At 38.1% G+C, this 18,411-nt stretch overlaps 1 protein-coding gene across 1 annotated transcript in view; it reads right to left on the bottom strand.

Annotated features, from left to right (window-relative positions):
• The window catches only part of ANKRD16 (ankyrin repeat domain 16), a 206,269-nt gene that overhangs the window by 42,721 nt on the left and 145,137 nt on the right, over positions 1-18,411 (bottom strand).

Raw genomic sequence — 18,411 nt, forward strand, 5'->3', positions numbered from 1 at the left:
AATTATTCATCATTCTCTTGCTATCTTTATTGAAACAAAGAAATGCCTTAGAATTAATTTTAAATAGAAAATAATTGTGGACATCATTTCTTTATTGTTGGATGAATGTATCCATCAACCAGCAGGGACAACCAAAGTTGATAAACAAATATGGCCTGCCCTATAAACCTACATTCTTGCATTCAAAATCTAGCTAGAGAATTCTAACATTTAAAGAATATGTGTAATTTTTTCATATTTGTAATGTCATGCTCTATCTGAATCAGTCAATTAAATATTTAGGCTCAGTGTCCCTTTAATTTGATATCACTACATATACCAATCACCACTACTTGGATCCAACAATTTATGTACAAATGTTGATACATTATCTCTTGTCTAACCCAGTGGGAATGTAATTTCTTCAGGTTGCTATGTTTACACAGCTTGTCCTCAACGCCAAAATGTTTAAGGATAGGTGTGCCTACCACAGTATAATTTAAATATTTAAATTGCTAATGTAAGTACAATGTAAATCCTTTAACAAGATTTGATACACTCAAGCTGTATAAGTGGATCATCGAAAACCAATTAAAGGGGACAAAATGTTTGAGTAAACTGTCCCTTTAATGACTTCGGTCTGTCTGAATAACATATTTAATGTGTAAAGAATCAATTTAAACAAATTGATGTAAAGAATGATTTGTCTTTATGATGACAATGTATCTTTGCTTATTTTTTCGTCTATTGTGTAATTATCCTTAATATTTGATTTATTCTTTATTTTAGGCTGTGACTAAGCATGGCTCATGCTAGAAGGTATAGCACGTGTAGAGCAGGCCATGTTGAGGAACGCAGCTGTCCTGAGAGGGATGAACGACACCATGCAGGCCCAGCTCCGGGTTCAGGATTTGACTCTGCGGCAGATCATGCTATTAAATTCAAGGCCTGAATCTGGAGCTGGACATGCACAGGACGATGAAGAGGATGACCAGTAAGTGGAGGATCTGGAGATGCTCCAAGGGCGCAGATAAGAATCCTCCGTCCACATGTTGATGTTTTTGTTATTGTTGCCATTTGGCCTTTTTTAAGTTTATTGTTGTGCCTGTTGCACTCTTTTACCTTGTCATATGGCTCCAATGGGGCTATGGTGGCCCTTGGCAACTCTCTTCATGGAATGTGATGCACTCTGTTACCTTGTCATATGTCTCCAATGGGGCTATGCTGGCCCTTGGCAACTCTCTTCATGGACTGTGATGCACTCTGTTACCTTGTCATATGTCTCCAATGGGGCTATGCTGGCCCTTGGCAACTCTCTTCATGGACTGTGATGCACTGTGTTACCTTGTCATATGTCTCCAATGGGGCTATGCTGGCCCTTGGCAACTCTCTTCATGGACTGTGATGCACTCTGTTACCTTGTCATATGTCTCCAATGGGGCTATGCTGGCCCTTGGCAACTCTCTTCATGGACTGTGATGCACTGTGTTACCTTGTCATATGTCTCCAATGGGGCTATGCTGGCCCTTGGCAACTCTCTTCATGGACTGTGATGCACTCTGTTACCTTGTCATATGTCTCCAATGGGGCTATGCTGGCCCTTGGCAACTCTCTTCATGGACTGTGATGCACTGTGTTACCTTGTCATAGGTCTCCAATGGGGCTATGCTGGCCCTTGGCAACTCTCTTCATGGACTGTGATGCACTCTGTTACCTTGTCATATATCTCCAATGGGGCTATGCTGGCCCTTGGCAACTCTCTTCATGGACTGTGATGCACTCTGTTACCTTGTCATATGTCTCCAATGGGGCTATGCTGGCCCTTGGCAACTCTCTTCATGGACTGTGATGCACTGTGTTACCTTGTCATATGTCTCCAATGGGGCTATGCTGGCCCTTGGCAACTCTCTTCATGGACTGTGATGCACTCTGTTACCTTGTCATATGTCTCCAATGGGGCTATGCTGGCCCTTGGCAACTCTCTTCATGGACTGTGATGCACTGTGTTACCTTGTCATAGGTCTCCAATGGGGCTATGCTGGCCCTTGGCAACTCTCTTCATGGACTGTGATGCACTGTGTTACCTTGTCATATGTCTCCAATGGGGCTATGCTGGCCCTTGGCAACTCTCTTCATGGACTGTGATGCACTCTGTTACCTTGTCATATGTCTCCAATGGGGCTATGCTGGCCCTTGGCAACTCTCTTCATGGACTGTGATGCACTGTGTTACCTTGTCATATGGCTCAAATATTCCTTATTTTTACAAGATTATTTATAAACGTTGTTGATGTTTTCTTACATACTAATAAAAGACATGTCATTGCACGATTCTTTGTCCTCATTCTTCATTTTATTGATTGAAAGCTCTAGTTTATCTGGTTGATCCTTAAAGGGACCTACCAAAAATAATGGATTTTCAAGAATCATATATGTAATACAATTGTAAATGACTTTAAGATTAACATCTCCAATGTAATTTTATTATTTGTCTTTATATATTTTTCTCAAAGCTTTATCATTGCATGATTATGATTAGCATAGTAATTCTTTTATATATGTATATATAGATTGTTATTTGTGTATATATGTATATTTTAATTTTCACATCCATGTGTGTATTTAGAAACTCTGCATGAATTGATGCACCTTTAACAAATGATCTGAAGATTGATACAATGATATAATCCCTGTAAAGTGTTCATTTTATTGAAATAGTATTGTCTATGTGTATCCTCTTTTTAAAACAAAAATCATGTCCCTTTAAGTGATGGTGAGCACAATTGTTAATGAATGTATTTCCATTTTTAAAGCGTTTTTGTCCTTTTTACATGAACAAGGACATATAATCTTATTAATAAACAATCTTATTGTAATGTTGACAGCACATGTATTTCATTTTCAATTCTATCTTATTGTAAAAGTGTAACCAAATAAATCTCTGTGTGTAATGCGCATATTTTAGATGATGAATATTTTTTACCAAATATGTTAACAAAATACTTCTCCTCCCATATATGGCTATAGGTAGGCTGACCATATTTCAACTTGAATAAATGACACGTTTAATCAATACATGTGTCATTATTGTTATTCCAAAACAATCTAAACATATCTTAAAACATCAATGGCATATGTATTTCTCATGTGTATCTTTTAAATGTTAAAGATATACACCATAGCTATAGTTCAAGGGACAGTCAAGTCCGAAAAGATGATTCATGATTTCGTGACATTCCTAGATAGCAATCTAGACACATACTAGTTACTAAAATATAAATACGTTTCTTAGTGATATGCCAAGCTGTCAACTGAGTTCTTGTATTGGCTGCGGTTTTTCAGCGATCTCGGATGCGCCATGTTGCTTAAGACGTCACCTGCCAGGCTGTCCAATGATTCCTTGTATTGACTGACGTTCTTACGTGATCAAGAATGTGCCTTTTATTGGATGGCGTTTTGACGCGAACAAGGATGTGCCTTTTTTTGGTTTGCGTTCTTACGTGATCAAGAATGTGCCTTTTATTGGATGGCGTTTTGACGCGATCAAGGATGCGCCTTTTTTTTTTGGCGTTCTTACGTGATCAAGAATGTGCCTTTTATTGGATGGCGTTCTTACGTGATCAAGGAAGCGCCATGTTAATTAAGACGTCACATGCAAAGGTAAAAAAACGTCTGATTGTATTACGTAGTCCCGCAATATTTGTTTGTGCACGTTAAACACGTTTGTGAATGAAGCCAATTTTAAAAACCTTGCGAATATGGCTTTTTTGCATCATGTTACATTGTTGACCCGTAGCTGATAAAGACCACCAAATTCTCTTTTGCTGGATGTCTGGTTGAATAAACGAACGAAAGCAAAATGTTTTCATGCATATGATATTTCGAGGCAAGTGCAAATCTCTATAGTCCATGTTGTTTAATATGTTTGTCAACAATATGTTCCTTTTTCTGAAAAATGACTGTTGTGTTTAATGTTAAAGATATCTAATTCATAAATATGCACTATTGTGTTAGAATAAAGTAATCAATATGCATTTATCTTTATCATATGCTAAATATATGATGCCGACTTCTTCTAAATGTAATTTCGTCGTATATTTTATTAAAGGTTCATTAGACACTCACATTATAAATCAAATTTTTTAATTTGTTCTCTAGTTAGATAGTCCATTGTTTAACAAATACACGTTTCATTTTGCTTCTGTTCAAATAAAATGTAAGTAATTTTCAGACTCCTCGCCAAGCCTCTAAGTTTCATGTGAGTACCATCTCCAGCTTTCTCCTGTTTTGTGTATGATGGTGTATTGTCTTGTTTTACGGTTGTAATGGGGGTTCATCTATATTTTCAATAGAGCTAACCCGATTTTCTTTGAAAGTGTTTAAAGCTTTGTAATATTGATATCAGTATATGTTAATCTTGTTGTTTCTAGTAGTGTCTATTACATACAGTTCTGTTAAAAATATAGTATACTGTCCCTTTAATGCAAATGTTGATTTTTGTATCATGTATGAGTTCCAAATTGGTTAATCTCCAAATATATTATTGTTAGCATATTTTCACCCCCCACTCCTAAAAGGACTTTAAACCATATTCATTGTTAAAACAAATGTCTTTCTAAAAATAAATTAACACAATAATGTCTCTTTAAGAAAATAGACTTTATTTAACACGTCAATATAAATCTGATTTCAATATTTATTGTTTGAACAAGTACATGTAGATATACCAACAATCTTCAAATATATGTTAGCATATGTAATTTTGTTAAAGGGACAGTTTAGAAAACAAATAATGATTTGCATTATTCTAAAAGTCAATTTTGTAATATCAATGATATAAAATGTTTCTCACCAATTAATCATTTGTCTGTGTTTATTTTAATTTGCTAGCTAAACCTATGAGGTTCGTGTGCTCATTTCTTCGAGCTTGAAGAGTGCATGTAATCATTATACAATTTGACCACTAGATAGCATTTGTATATGTAAAACCTTGTGCTCATACAGCATATTATTTACCATGTATTGATCATTGATATCTAAAATGTTGTTATGTCAGAACAACAAATAAGTGGTCATTTTTCATAGTCATAGATACAAGGGTAAGCACATAAGTCACACGTATTTCTCCATGTTTTGTTGTTTCCAACTTGATAATGCGTAATACAGTGTTTTCTTTGTAATCAATAATTTTCTGACTGTCCCTTTAAGCTGTGTTATTGGCATTCAAACAGTAATATGCCATCATGGATAATTGTAATGGTAATTTTGTTTGCGATTCGGGAAACAGTTTGGACATCACATCACAGAAACCAATCAATATCATGAACAAGGATAGGTATGTGATGATGTGGTTTTCACACACTTATAACCCACACTCTGCAAACAATCTGCCTCCATGGACCCGGTCCCATAGAAGTAGATTATATACAGAGTGTGGTCCACAAGTGTATGAAAAAACCCCACATCATCACATACCTATCCATTACACATTAAATAAAAAAAACATTAAACATGAAAACAAATACTTACTTCCTCTTCCTTCCCCTCTTCCCACGGGGCTGAGGCTCTGGGAGGGGCAACTGCCGACTCTGACGAGTTCTCCTTGGAGATGTTGTGGGAAGAGTGGAAGGAAGAGTACTGGGACGACCAAGGTGAGGAGGAGAAGATGGCTGAGGAGGAGAAGATGGCTGAGGAGGAGATGATGGCTGAGGAGGAGAAGATGGCTGAGGAGGAGAAGATGGCTCGGCAGGAGGAGATGTCCCGGCAGGAGAAGATGTCCCGGCAGGAGAAGATGGCCCGGCAGGAGAAGATGGCCCAGCAGCAGGAGGCCCAGCAGCAGGAGGCCCAGCAGCAGGAGGCGGACCAGGAGGCAGACCAGCATGCGCCTCCCGGAAAAAATTAAACATCTCTTGGTGTAGATTAATGATTCTGTTTTGCCCTTGTTCTATTCTATTAAGTATGTTTATTATTTGGTTTTGGCCTTCAATTATTTGGTTTTGTCCATCAAGAATTCGAGTTCGGCCTTCTATATTTTGTATCCGGGAGTTACGCATCTGGTCTATGTAGTCTAATAGAACCCGCACCTCCGCTATTTCCTCTTGTTGTGCTTGGCGGGGTACCCGTGCACAGCGGGGTGCCCGTGCACGGCGGTGTGCGGGTCCTTGAGGGGCCTCTGGTTCCGCGGCCTCCTCCTCTGCTTCCGGGGCCTCTTAATCTGCTTCCGTGCCTTCTTCGTCACGGGGGGCCTCTTCCCTCCGAAGTGGAAATTCCTCCCCACCACTCTCATCCCGGGGAGATGGAGGAGGCTGTATTTGTTGTGCTGCCTCCTCCCCAGACTCTGTATATTTGAAAAAGAAAGAAATGTATATATTAGCATATTTCCAAATGAAGCTTTAAATGACTTAGCTTACGATACAATTACAAATGCAGAATCATTAATCCACTTTGAAATCTAACAATCAATACGATTTCCGCATTTTCTAAACCGTGTTTGTGATATCTCTGGTCAATCTGAATGTTTTAGCGTTTGTTTTCAGTCTGTTTAAATGCACACCTAACCTATAGCCTTGATACTGATGTAACCGCAAAGTAATTGTGAATGCGTGTAAACAGCGTAATAGCATTAATCTGATCCTTAAAGGGACATGAAACCCAATGTTTTATCTTTCACGATTTAGAAGCATACATTTATAATCAACTTTCTAATGTACTTTTCTTATCTAATTAGCTTCATTCTCTGGATATTTTTTGCTGAAAAGCATATCTAAATATGCTTAGATGCTGATTGTTAGCTGAATATAGCTGCCTCCTGTGATTGGTTCACCGTGTGCATGGCTATTTCTTCATTAAAATATATCTCAAGAATGATTCAAATTAGGTAATATAAGTAAATTGGAATGTTTTTTAAAATTGTATTCTCTACCTCAATCATGAAAGTAAAGGTTTGCGTATAGTGTCCCTTGAAATACATTCGTATGTGAATTTATTCTTCAATGAGCTTACCGTCAGATGAGAATGGCAGGTTCCCGGTATCAATTCCTCCGATACCGACTACATCCACCTCAGAGATGCTGGGCCGCAACATTTCCTCCCATCGGCAGTACTCGATTTCCAGGGCAGGGCCGCCACCGGTTCCTGCGGAATGTCGGGCCTCTAGGCTTAACTTTTTCTTGAGATCCATCTTACAGTCCCGGTAGCGATGTTTTATAGAGTCCATATCTCTGTTCCGGCCACCCACTGCATTGACTGCATTCCTTATCTCATTCCAGAGCCTCCTCTTCTCAGTCGGGGTGGTCTTCTGGTGCTGCAGCCTCCTATACCTGGCCATATAGGCCTCTACGAGGGCCTCCTTCTCCTCCATCGAAAACCTCGCCTCCCTAGTCGCCTTGGCCTTCCCCTGTGACGATGCCCTCTGTTTCCCGGACTGTGAAGCCCTACTCTGTCCGCCACTGGGCCCAGCCACTTGTTCATCTTGAACCAAGTGGCTGGGTCCACCCACCGCTGCCACCCCCGCTTCCTGCCCCCCTTTCTGCCCCCCTTCCTGCCCCCTTCCTGCCCTGTTCCTCTCCCCCTCCCTCTCCTCCCCCCTCTACCTCTCCCCTGCCTGCCCTCCATCTGTTCCCTAAACTAAACCCCAAATAATCAAACAAAAAGTGAGTGTGATGAAATGAAAGGGGGTCAAAATAAAGAACTAAAAAGACAAAAAAAGTACTGAAAGTGTGAGAGGGATCTAAAAAAACAAAGAGGGTAAGGAGTATTTAAATAAACAAAATGAAGAAGAAGACTAAAAGGAGGATATGTAAACTAAATGTAACTAGGGGATGGGGATGGGGTATGGGATAAGAGTAAATGGGATGAAAGGGAATGGGACTACAGGGAATGGGGTATGGAGTGTAGTATGAGGGGGTATGGGGTATGGAGTGTATGTAGTGTTATTGATAAGTGTATGTATGTATTGAATGTGTTTGCGTGTAAATGTGTTGTGTACAGAAAAATCACTCGCTCGCTAAATCACACTACTACTAATTCTCACTAACACACTACTACTAATTCTCACTAACAAACACTCCCACTAACTCTCAATAACTCACACTACCACTAACTCACGCTCCCACTAACTGACTCACACTACCACTAACTCTCACTAACAACTCCCACTACCAATAACTCACTCACGCTCCCACTAACTCCCACTCACTCACGATAACACTAACAACTGACTCTCTCACACTAACACTAACTCACTCACAATAATGCACAAACTCTCTAATCTTAAACCTCCAATCTCCAAAGACCCACCAGCAACACAGTCAAAGAAGCCATGCTTGTGTGGTGCTTATATACCCTGTGTAAATGTTTAATGATGTACCAATTTCCGTTGTAAATTGTGTTCAGGTGTGCTTTATTAGCAATTAATATTAGTGCAATGTGTATTAGTTGTGTGAATTTGCGCATGCTCATTTGGAGTTAGTATTTGTGGAATGTGTAGAATGCGATGATGTCATAGTGGTCGTTTTCTATAACATTGTCCAATAGTATTATGTTTAAATGTGAATTTGCGGTGGTGTGTTATTAGTGAAGTGTTGTATATGTAAGTTTGTCCTAATATATAGTGATATTGAATGCGATTATTTTGCTAGTGTATGTATATATTTTTTATTCCTTGTTGTTATTTAGCGTATTTCCGCATCTTAAAGTATATGCGTATTCCCTGTATTAAATTTTATTAAAAATCCCCCCGCTTGTGAATGTGTAATGCTTCTGTGCTTTGTTGAGTGATTGTTGTTGTTGTGACATTTGCGGCGTGTTATTGTTGTGCATGATGTGGTATGCGTCATATGACCGAGCTGTGCGTATTTCTCGCGAGATCGAGTGTTAGGTGAAAAAAGAGTTTTTTTTTGCTTTTCCATTGATCTCTATGGGAGACTGTCTAACGTGGGCAGGATTCCGCGTGTGACATACACGCGTTAGGAGCATCGTTAGATGGTCTTTTTTGTACTCTAAATACCGGAGTCAAACAATGCCGTGCGTTAGACATAAACCACGCGTAGCGTTAGCAACCCATCTACCGCCAAACTCCAAATCTAGCCGTTAGAAATTCACACTCTGATTTTCACTACCGGGATTGACTTGGATTCTCACCATCAAGAAACAAGGTTTTCTTTAATTTACTGTACCCAATATTAGAATTTCAACTACCCATTACTGGATTACAACCCCCTTTTTGCACAGTTTTTCAATTTTGTCAAGTTTTTTTTTATTTTTTTATAATTTTTTTATTTTTATGATAATTTTTTATTTTCATTGATATCATCGATGTTAATACCTCAATCACAATTTTTAGCAAGTGCACTTAGCCAACCTATTTTAATATTTTTTGACCACTCATTGTCACTTATTGTCTAAGCATCTGTAACCCCTCACTAGCACACTGCTAAGGAGCATTATACCTATTTGAATATTATTTGAATATCATTTGTCAATCACTGTAAACCACTGTGGTCCATAGCACGACCACATTCTTATTGATACAAACATCACAACACCCCTACCACGTTGCACACCACGACCAGATTCATCTAGACACGACTCAGAACATATTGAGGGTCACCCCCCACGTATTTCCAACAGAGACCCTCATTTTGCAGAATCCATGCTTACCATACTACAGCCCAACTAATAGGCGTCACCACATACAGACTGTTATGAAAACATTGTTTTAATTCTATTCAATTGTTTTAAGTGTATTTGTGGATCCACAATTTTTATGATGTATTCCTAATTTGTATATATGTCAATTCATTGCATCCCATTTTAAAATATATAAAATACTTAATCAACTGATTGCAACTGTTATCTCAGGCCTAGTTAATACCTAGAACACCAGTTAGAGGTTACCACCACTTCCTTTAGAGGCTCCCTTTCGCTTAGACCTTTTTGAGGCGCTCTGCACTCATATTTCCCACTAATCTTTTCCCTAGGCTAGCTAGATAGTCTTACTCAGCCTATCTGCCAGTTTTGTTTATACATTCTCCCACTACATAGCACCAATTTCCTTAACCTCATTAATGTGTATGAATTCACATGAGTTATTAGTGAATATAGGGGATAATTTCATTTGTTATTAGGTAGTGCCATTGGTAATTTCCCTTCTTTCTTTCAAGTACAGTAGAGCCTGGCAACAGGTTTTCCAGACCAATAGAGCACACTATAGGTATTATTAATACCAAAATTATTAAATATGTCTTCCAAGTGGGAAACAGATAGAAAATCTAGACAAGAAAAAAGAGAAATAGACTTAAATGCTGTGTTTGAGAATCCATCAGCAAATACTACAATCAGCCCAGATTCAATGAACCAAACACTCAAGGATATTCATAAATTAATGTTTAAACAGGACAAGCTGTGGTGGAACCATCACTTTTTTGAAAAATATATAGAACTCAAACTCATACCTAGAGGTTTGAGAATACAGCTTTTTCCTGCCTTTGAGTTTCGCAACCCAGAACACAATCAAGAATAGGAGACAGCCTTCTCAGAGTGCTCGGTAAAACTAATGCAAATCTTAATTAAACATGACAAAGAAGAATATGAGCTTCTAGAAACTAAAGTACAAGAACTAAATACAAAGTTACAAGAATTCGAATCACTCAAAGAATTCGAATCAGCATACAAACAATACAGTACCAGAAAGAGTTAGACAAATACGAGGCAGAAATCAAACTCACGAAACAAGGCAAATTAGGCAGAGATAAATCTGATTATGCCAACAACAGAGTTTATAAATGGAAAAAGAAATTTAATGTAACTAACACCAAATCATCTAAAGTCACCATTGTGCAAAGCGACATCTCAGATACAGAGGGTGAAGACTCAGAAACCCCCGAATCTGATGTTGAACCACAGACCTCTACAGGGGGGATTAGCACAAACCAATGGGAATTTAACATCCAAGGAAAAAAAAGCACTAAAAGATATGCAAACGTGGAAGGACACTATCATTAGAAATTCAGACAAGGGGGGTAATATTGTCCTGTGGCCATTAAATATGTACCGTCTTGAAACAGACAAACAATTAAGGGACAATTCTTGTTACACTAAACTGAACTATAATCCCACATATGAATACCTACAAGCATATTCAAATCTGATAGAGGGAGCCAAAAATGACAATATTATTAACAACAAAGAATATCAATTTCTAAAAGTATCCAACCCGACTGTCGCTACTTTTACTTAATCCCGAAGATACATAAAAACCAAGCCCACCCCCCAGGGCGACCCATAGTATCTGGAATAAATAGCCTTACTGAAAAGGCTAGTAAATATGTAGACTACAGACTTAGAAATTATCTCACTCAAATTACTTCTTATGTCCAAGATACCACGGATGTCCTAAATCAACTGAACAATATTCACATTTCAGAACAGACGTGGCTTGTGACAGCTGATGTCGAATCTTTGTACACTTGTATTAAACATGAGCTAGGAATTGAAGCAGTACGATGGTTCCTAGAGATGGGCTCAGAAGAAGAACCTATTCACAATGAATTTATCCTTGCATTATTACAATTTGTACTAAAACACAACTTTTTTACTTTTAACAATGGGTTCTATTTACAAATAAGAGGTACCGCGATGGGTACAGCATGCGCTCCCACCTATGCCAACCTATTTTTAGGGTGGTGGGAGCAAAAGCATGTCTTCTCTGATACCAACTCAAAGTTTCTGGAAAAAATTCCTTTCTGGGTGAGATATATAGACGACGTGCTGTTCCTTTGAGAGGGTTCCAAAGAGGAACTGGATTCCTTCTTCCTCATCCTGAACACAAACCAATTTAATATCAAATTGACTCATGAAGCCAGCCAAATGAAAGTAAACTTTTTGGATTTGGAAATTTCAAAAAACAGAAGATGGATCATTATCCATGGATGTACACAGAAAAGCAACAGCTACAAACAGTGTTCTACATAGCTCTAGTGCCCATGCCCCGAATACTATACAAGCACTCCCTATAGGAGAATTTTTGAGAATGAGGAGAAACTGCTCCTCTGACTCCAATTACAATAAGAGAGCTAAAGAACTCTCTGAACGCTTAATATCAAGAGGTTATAGCAAAAGGGCAATCAAAAGGGCAGAATTTAGAGCTAGAACAACTGACCGAACAGAACTACTCCAAAAGAGATTGAAACCTAAGGAAGATCAGATAAGGTTTATATCAACCTACAATCCTAAAAGTAATTACATAAAATCTTTATTCCAATCTAACTGGCACATCTTGATGTCTGATCACAAATTAAGAACAAATTTGGGTGACAAAATACAGACGGGATACAGAAGAATCCGAAACCTAAAGGATATTATCAGCCCTAGTCACCTTGTAAGTGAAAAAAACAAAAGTGCTTTCACCAACGGCTCCTTCAAATGTGGAACTTGTACCACATGCAACTTCATGCTGAAAATACAAACAATACATGATCGGTTTAATAAACCACACAAAGTAAATGCACACATTAACTGCCAAACTGAAGGTGTAATATATGCACTACGCTGCAACTGTAATCTATTCTATGTTGGCATGACAACCAGAAAAATAAGAGTAAGGTTGCAAGAACACCTCAGAAACATTAAAAACGCCAGAAAAGATTTACAAGCAGGGAAACAACTCACCTCTGTGGCCAGACACTTTTTGTACAAACATAATTCCAAACAAAGTGACTTAAAATGCTTTGGAATACAAAAGGTTCAGCTGGGGATCAGAGGTGGAGATGTGGAAAAAACCCTTCAAAAAGCTGAGAGCAAATGGATTTTTCTCCTTAACACAGTTTACCCATTAGGGTTAAATGAATGTAACAATCTTTCTCCTTTTTTGTAAATGTGCAAGAGATAGCACAATTTTATGACAACACAGTCCAATTCTCCTAACATCTTTGCGAAAATCGCCAGTATTTCAATAGCCAATTACAATTAATTTCCAAAATTAATAGACATCCATTCAGTTATGAATTAGCCTTTATGATAAATATGCAGATTCCATAAGATAAATAAATTATCTCAAGGTTTAATATGCTTAGATCCATTATAGTTGAAGGGAATTTTAGTGGAATATTTATTTTTTATAAGTTAACTTTACACCTCCAATCTCCCATTGCTATATATAAGTTATCCTTTATTATTAAATAAGAGCATTTATAGTTCTTAAAATAAAAATAAACACCTAGAACTGTACTGGGTTTTATATTCCTGTGTATTATTTGTATTTTTGATCTATATATTATCATTATCACTTAAATTTTATTATCACACATTTCACTTCATTTTTGCACACCCATCGAGGTTCTTTTTACTATAAGTTCACCTTCCTTATCATAGTCTCTATCACCATGAATAACTATTCCTTCCAGTCACCTTGTTAATCTCAGGCACAACATTCATGACTAAATACCACATATAGCACTATTCACAATGTAGTTTGTTAGTATCCGACATGTATAGCACATTCCTGTAGTTTTTTTCACATGTTTAATGCACCGGACATTACCATAAGATATCACAGAATCACATTAGTTATTGCAATAATATTAAATAATACAAGTATTTCTGTGGAACTGTCTTTAAATCTCTAAGGATATAATAGCCTTAAGATTTATTTTCACACTTAATTTATAGTTTTGTACATATACAACAACGTTTGTTTTATTCTAACCTATTGCAAGTTCGGTAAGATATATATGTAATATAAGGATACACTGGAATTCAACCGTGGTTTAGCAATGGGACAGTTAGTGTCAGACTAGGACCGCAACTGTAGGCGGGTCTTATACTGGGGATGATGAGGACTGGTTGCCAAAAATATCGTCATCGTAGAGGCGTGACTAAAACGCTTTAAAAGACCAGTATGTGAGCGGCGCGCTCACCCTTTGAAAAAGCCGAAAGGCGATACATGTTAGGGACGTTAGGGACGCTAGGGTACTGGTGATGAGCCCTTGGAGCTCATGTATTTTTAGTTAGCCTTAGGAACCTCTATCTTATATTTACTATTTACCGCAGTTTGTAAACCTAATCTGGGTCGTGGGTAATTGGGGCACACCGCTGGTGATTAATACAGCTGATTGCCAACAGCTTATAGCTTATCCTGTATCACGGCAGCTAGCAAATATGATTCATTGTTACTGAACCTAAGTAGCAGCAATATTAACGTATAGCCACACATGTATCACCTTTTACTGCAACATTTATACTCAATACTGAGTCGTAGGTAACAGGGGTATACCGCTCGTGAATTCACTCAGCTGCTCTCTAACAGCTTGTGATTTAACCTGCAGCACGGCAGCTCTCAAATTAGATTCACTGAGACTGAACTGATAGCAGCAGCCATATTAATTTAAAACAGCATTTATTGATAGTGACAAGTACTTCACTTACACGGTACTCCATGGTAATTACAAACCGCAGCTAACATACACTTGCTTACTGGTTATAGCTGATGGATTGGAATATTACGATACCACCAGCTAATTAAAGCTAATGAATTTGGTGTGTAGCTATATGGAATACACTTACAGAGTAAGCGTTAAGTGTTATCTTCTTAAGGGAACTTTCAACTTGAATTAAACGTTATTAGAAACTTACACAAAGCAACAGTTTGTCACAGAAATTAAGATAAACTTTCTATATAAAATGTTTGTTAAAGTGTAATGACACTGATACTGGTTATCTTAAACAGGAATTTTCATTAAGTTTAACATATCTGTTCACTAAAGATATTAACTAATAAAGTATCAGCTCTAAATATCTGGTATACTTGTCACCTTTATGGATAAACTCAGTGGAACCTCACGAATGTTATACAAATAATATCTCCAGCTTTGTGCAAACTCGTATCACATATACAGAGAACAGTTACCTGAGTAGTACATTTTTCCCGAATCATGCTAAATAGATACAAGGCACAATAGTACCGATGTAAACAGCCAGAACACTAGACCACTAGTAGCAATATTATTACAAATTGCGACCTTCGATTACACTGGTATCTTGTGTTACAGTGTGTATGCTCGCCAGGCTCTGTTTTTCTAATACCGATGATAATATCATTACTTGGCCTAAAGCTTACACTTATTTTTGATATACAAAGTGTTGCTATAATATGCTATTTAGTGATTAAGTGCATCTAGTAACGTTACTTACACTGGCATGATATGACTCAGTGACATGTCATTCTAAACCTATAGGCATAAACTGATTCCAAGTGTGCTTATAATTAAATCACGTTAATACTTGCTACTTTAGCCCCTCAACAGGTTACAATATAGCTGTATATGTATATTTATTTTGATATTCACCTACAATATCAATTTCAAAGGGATTCTACATAAAGTCCCTAATATTACGATTAGTGCATATAGGTGAATACAAGTACCAATTCACCAGCAGCATTACACTAACTCACTTTACTTGAGTCTCCTATAACTGGTGTACATTTAATGAGAGTGTATGCTGTTAGCTCTAATACCATATATTCAATTTATTGAAGGTATTACATATCCGCTATACCCATAATTATAGGTTTTTTATTAAGAATTTCCTGGCTCCTACGAGTGTTTTTAAGTGTGTGTTTTCCAATTTTAATTTGCCTCTAATAAAAGTTAATTTTTAATTTAGACTAGTTTGACCAGACAGTTTTGTCTTTGTTCTTTGCACATTCTTGCATGATTTTCTCTGTCACCCGAATTAGATTCAACTGAGAATTCCCCAGAGTGCTATATATGTAGTCTTTCTTAGATAAGGCTTACTCAGCCTATCTGCCAGTTTTGTTTATAGCTAGATAGTCTATAGTCAGAGCTTATAGGCGTAATCCCTCTCTGCGCTACATCTCAACAAAACCAATATAACTAGCATGGAGTTAAGAGTGTGTGCACATGTGTATAACTAGCATGGAGTAAAGAGTGTGTGTGCACATGTGTGTATAACTAGCATGGAGTAAAGAGTGTGTGTGCACATGTGTGTATAACTAGCATGGAGTAAAGAGTGTGTGCACATGTGTGTATAACTAGCATGGAGTTAAGAGTGTGTGCACATGTGTATAACTAGCATGGAGTAAAGAGTGTGTGCACATGTGTATAACTAGCATGGAGTAAAGAGTGTGTGTGCACATGTGTGTATAACTAGCATGGAGTAAAGAGTGTGTGTGCACATGTGTGTATAACTAGCATGGAGTTAAGAGTGTGTGCACATGTGTGTATAACTAGCATGGAGTAAAGAGTGTGTGCACATGTGTGTATAACTAGCATGGAGTTAAGAGTGTGTGCACATGTGTGTATAACTAGCATGGAGTAAAGAGTGTGTGCACGTGTGTGTATAACTAGCATGGAGTAAAGAGTGTGTGTGCATGTGTGTATAACTAGCATGGAGTAAAGAGTGTGTGTGCAGTGCACGTGTGTGTATAACTAGCATGGAGTTAAGTGTGTGTGTGCACGTGTGTATAACTAGCATGGAGTTAAGTGTATGTGCACGTGTGTTTATAACTAGCATGGAGTTAAGTGTGTGCACATGTGTGTATTACTAGCATTGAGTTAAGTTTGTGTGCACGTGTGTATAACTAGCATGGAGTTAAGAGTGTGTGTGTATAACTAGTATGGAGTTAAGTGTATGTGCACGTGTGTGTATAACTAGCATGGAGTAAGTGTGTGTGCACGTGTGTATAACTAGCATGGAGTTAAGTGTGTGTGCACATGTGTGTATAACTAGCATGGAGTTAAGTGTGTGTGCACGTGTGTGTATAACTAGCATGGAGTAAAGAGTGTGTGTGCACGTGTGTGTATAACTAGCATGGAGTAAAGAGTGTGTGTGCACGTGTGTGTATAACTAGCATGGAGTAAAGAGTATGTGTGCACGTGTGTGTATAACTAGTATGGAGTTAAGTGTGTGTGCACGTGTGTATAACTAGCATAGAGTTAAGTGTGTGTGCACGTGTTTATAACTAGCATGGAGTTAAGTGTGTGTGCACGTGTGTATAACTAGCATGGAGTTAAGGGTGTGTGTGCACGTGTGTATAACTAGCATGGAGTTAAGTGTGTGTGTGCACGTGTGTGTATAACCAGCATGGAGTTAAGTGTGTGTGCACGTGTGTGTATAACTAGCATGGAGTAAAGTGAATGTGCATGTGTGTGTATAACTAGCAAGGAGTAAAGAGTGTGTGCACGTGTGTGTATAACTAGCATTCAGCATAGAGTGTGGGTGTGCACATGTGTATAACTAGCATTCAGTATAGAGTGTGGGTGTGCACATGTGTATAACTAGCATTCAGCATAGAGTGTGGGTGTGCAAATGTGTATAATTAGCATTCAGTATAGAGTGTGGGTGTGCACATGTGTATAATTAGCATTCAGCATAGAGTGTGGGTGTGCACATGTGTATAATTAGCATTCAGCATAGAGTGTGGGTGTGCAGATGTGTGTAACTAGCATTCAGCATAGAGTGTGTGTGTGCACATGTGTATAACTAGCATTCAGTATAGAGTGTGGGTGTGCACATGTGTATAACTAGCATTCAGCATAGAGTGTGGGTGTGCACATGTGTATAATTAGCATTCAGTATAGAGTGTGGGTGTGCACATGTGTATAATTAGCATTCAGTATAGAGTGTGGGTGTGCACATGTGTATAATTAGCATTCAGTATAGAGTGTGGGTGTGCACATGTGTATAATTAGCATTCAGTATAGAGTGTGGGTGTGCACATGTGTATAATTAGCATTCAGTATAGAGTGTGGGTGTGCACATGTGTATAATTAGCATTCAGTATAGAGTGTGGGTGTGCACATGTGTATAATTAGCATTCAGCATAGAGTGTAGGTGTGCACATGTGTATAATTAGCATTCAGTATAGAGTGTGGGTGTGCACATGTGTATAATTAGCATTCAGTATAGAGTGTGGGTGTGCACATGTGTATAATTAGCATTCAGTATAGAGTGTGGGTGTGCACATGTGTATAATTAGCATTCAGTATAGAGTGTGGGTGTGCACATGTGTATAATTAGCATTCAGTATAGAGTGTGGGTGTGCACATGTGTATAATTAGCATTCAGTATAGAGTGTGGGTGTGCACATGTGTATAATTAGCATTCAGCATAGAGTGTAGGTGTGCACATGTGTACAATTAGCATTCAGCATAGAGTGTGGGTGTGCACATGTGTATAACTAGCATTCAGCATAGAGTGTGGGTGTGCAGATGTGTATAACTAGCATTCAGCATAGAGTGTGTGTGTGCACATGTGTATAACTAGCATTCAGCGTAGAGTGTGGGTGTGCACATGTGTATAACTATCATTCAGCATAGAGTGTGTGTGTGCACATGTGTATAACTAGCATTCAGTATAGAGTGTTTGTGTGTGCACATGTGTATAATTAGCATTCAGCGTAGAGTGTGTGTGT

Source organism: Bombina bombina, chromosome 6 (genome assembly GCF_027579735.1).
Source record: "Bombina bombina isolate aBomBom1 chromosome 6, aBomBom1.pri, whole genome shotgun sequence".
NCBI classification, from domain to species: Eukaryota; Metazoa; Chordata; class Amphibia; order Anura; family Bombinatoridae; genus Bombina; species Bombina bombina.